The sequence below is a fragment of the Pteropus alecto genome, unplaced genomic scaffold (genome assembly GCF_000325575.1).
Source record: "Pteropus alecto unplaced genomic scaffold, ASM32557v1 scaffold42, whole genome shotgun sequence".
Classification (NCBI taxonomy): Eukaryota; Metazoa; Chordata; class Mammalia; order Chiroptera; family Pteropodidae; genus Pteropus; species Pteropus alecto.
Window position 1 is genome coordinate 10848367 of NW_006434825.1, and position 2670 is coordinate 10851036.

The following is a 2670-nucleotide window of genomic DNA, read 5'->3' on the forward strand; positions in this document are numbered from 1 at the left end:
AAAGAGGGAAGGAAGGGTGGGTGGGTGGTGGAGGGACGGGAGGAGGAAGGAAGAAATGGGGAAGGATGAAAGAGCCGAAGAGTGAAGAGAGAGACCTGGCGTCTACCTGGCTCCTGCGGATTTCCTCTGCCCGGAGAGGTACAGGAAAGATAGACAGAATGGCAGCAGCTGGAGGAAACAAACCTGTTAACAGCTGGGTGACTCTCAAAGGCCCAGAGAGAAATTCCCCCTTTTAACATCCTCTACCCATCCTGGAGCCACTCAGAACTGGGTTTGGCAAGACTGACCACAAGGAGAGAGGAAATGCCCGAGCTGCATGCAGCAGGGGATCTAGGCTGAGCTGAGGAAGGAAACAGAAGCCTGGCTTCCATGATTCTGAGGAATGTCAGGCAGCAGGTGCTGTTTTATCCACTTGTGTGATTTTCCTCCTGGGAACGCTGCCCGGCTCCTCATGTGTCTGCCTCAAGAATGGGGCGCCCAGCACCACCGACAAGCCACTGCTTTTCTTTCCATAGCACACACAGAGGGCAGCGCCTCTCCACATAAAATCCAACGGCGCGATTCGGCAAAAGTGGACTGAAAAGGTTTCACAGAGCCTTCCTCTTGTCTCAGGATGGCAAAATCAAGGTCTTGGGTCTACATAAATCCTGCTGACTTTCTCTTTGGCACAGTTTGCTGCCACCTTTGCCCTGAGGCCCAGAGAGCTTCAGCTTGCACAGCACAAGTTAGAACTGAAATCTCATACTCAAATGCCAGCCACTGTGTACGCATTATTTTCTTTTGTTTTCATAAGACTTTGTCAGGTCAATTTTAGTCCCAATTTAAAGATGAGGAAAACTAAGGCCCAGGAAAGTTAAACCCAACTCTGTCTGAGCAGGGATTCAAGCCTGGCTCTCTGTGTTCCCCAAAACCAAATGCTCTACATCACTCACCCTCCCTGGTCTGTCAACTGAGAGGTCTGTTCTGGATCACATCCAGTGTCTCATGACCTCAGCTCCAGAAAGGCCACAGCTCTAAGGTCTATGACTCAGGTCATGAGTCCCCCATCTAGACTAGAGACAGGGAGGAGTCCAAGTGCCAGGGCCAGTCAGGGAGGTAGAAGGACCTGCCTGTCTTTCCAAAATGCGAGATCTCAATCAATGTCCCTAACCACCAGCCCCAGGTGAGTCCGCGTGTCTTTTCCCAGGCTGAGCCCACTCAATTCTCTTACTTCTGCCCTTAGAACATGCAGACCAGGCAATCTTACAAAACTCGTTCATTCAATTACTCAGCCCACGGGGCTCAGGCCACACAACTGCCTGCACAGCTGCTGCTCTAGCTACGTGAGTCTTTCTCACCACCTTCAGCTTTTCATTTCAGCACACTGCCCACACCTCAGAAGTTCCCGTCTTTAAGGAAACTGTGTAACAGGAATCTTCCACTTCACCAAGTTACATAACCCTCTCAGACCCCTAGTGGCCTAATTACACTTATATTCTGTCCACCCCAAATTGGCTGGGGCTGGAATAAGCAGTCTCTGCCTACAGGAATTGCTCACTTGTTTTGAGACCCAGAAGGCAAGACTGCCCTTCAAAAAATTCTACTTTGGAAGAGGCAGAATTCCAGTATGTGAGCTTTTGGGGGCACCTAAGTGTGCCAATGCAGACAGCAAGGCCAGGCCTGCCGTACTCCCTTCCATCCAGGCCCCCACAGATTCCAAGCCAAGGTTGCCAGGGCTTCTGAGAAAGAGAAAAGGATCAACCCCGATGCTGAAGGGGCAGAGTCACTCGCCTCCTGCCTTGTGGAAGGACTGTCCCCACAAGAGCCCCCAGGTGGAACCTGACACCCCCCCCCACACACACTGTTTGTGGTTCCCAATACCCAGCCAAAGTTCCCACAGGTGGGAACCAAAATATCCTCTTCTAGGTATAGGCAAAGGATCCAGCCAAACCCAGTTCTAGGCTACTAAATGTTTAGTAGTTTAGGGGAAGCAGAAACTTCTCAAAACATCTACTTTCTCAGTAACACGTCACTGTAGATGACCTATGGCATCAAGAGGAGCTGGAGTTGGAAGGAGGGTAACCCCAAAGAAAGGCCACAGTCCAGTCTTCCTTCTATTTGTCACTTCTTTAGCTCTGGCTAAAAACACTTTGCCTCCAAAAGAAAACCTTTGGCCTATGGCTGCCCCATTCCTGACCTAGAAATAAATCCAGAGACCCTTGAAACAAAGATAACATAACAAAACCCCCAACGAGCAAAACCTAAAGCAACATATGTGAAATGACAAAACAGTAGGTGGTACAGGAAACTGAAGAAAGGGTTTGAGGAGCACCACCTTCTCCCATTTTCCTGAAACCGAAGTGGTGGGTGGCCTGGCCCTCCAGGGTGCCACGGCGCTTCCAGCTGCCTCTGGAGCACCCGAGGTCATGCGATGACCAATAGCCTCTGCATCAAGTGATACCAGCACTGAGTCTGGAGCCTCCAATAAGATCTTCAGGGGAATCCATGCCCTCTGGGGGCTGCATGAACTTTAAAAGAGTTAGACCCCAAGAACAGAAACAAGGACACTATACATTTCCCCCATGGTTCTTTGTCTCACAGAAATCCTAACCACAGATTCCAGGCCTTCTGGGATGGCCCAGGGGAGGCATAAATACGTATGAAATTACCAGGGAAGGAAAAGAGCTCAAA

At 50.2% G+C, this 2670-nt stretch overlaps 1 protein-coding gene across 1 annotated transcript in view; it reads right to left on the reverse strand.

Moving 5' to 3' along the window:
- Nucleotides 1–2670, reverse strand: part of TK2 (thymidine kinase 2, mitochondrial) — a 23378-nt gene that overhangs the window by 5481 nt on the left and 15227 nt on the right. The gene's annotated exons all lie outside the window — the stretch shown is intronic.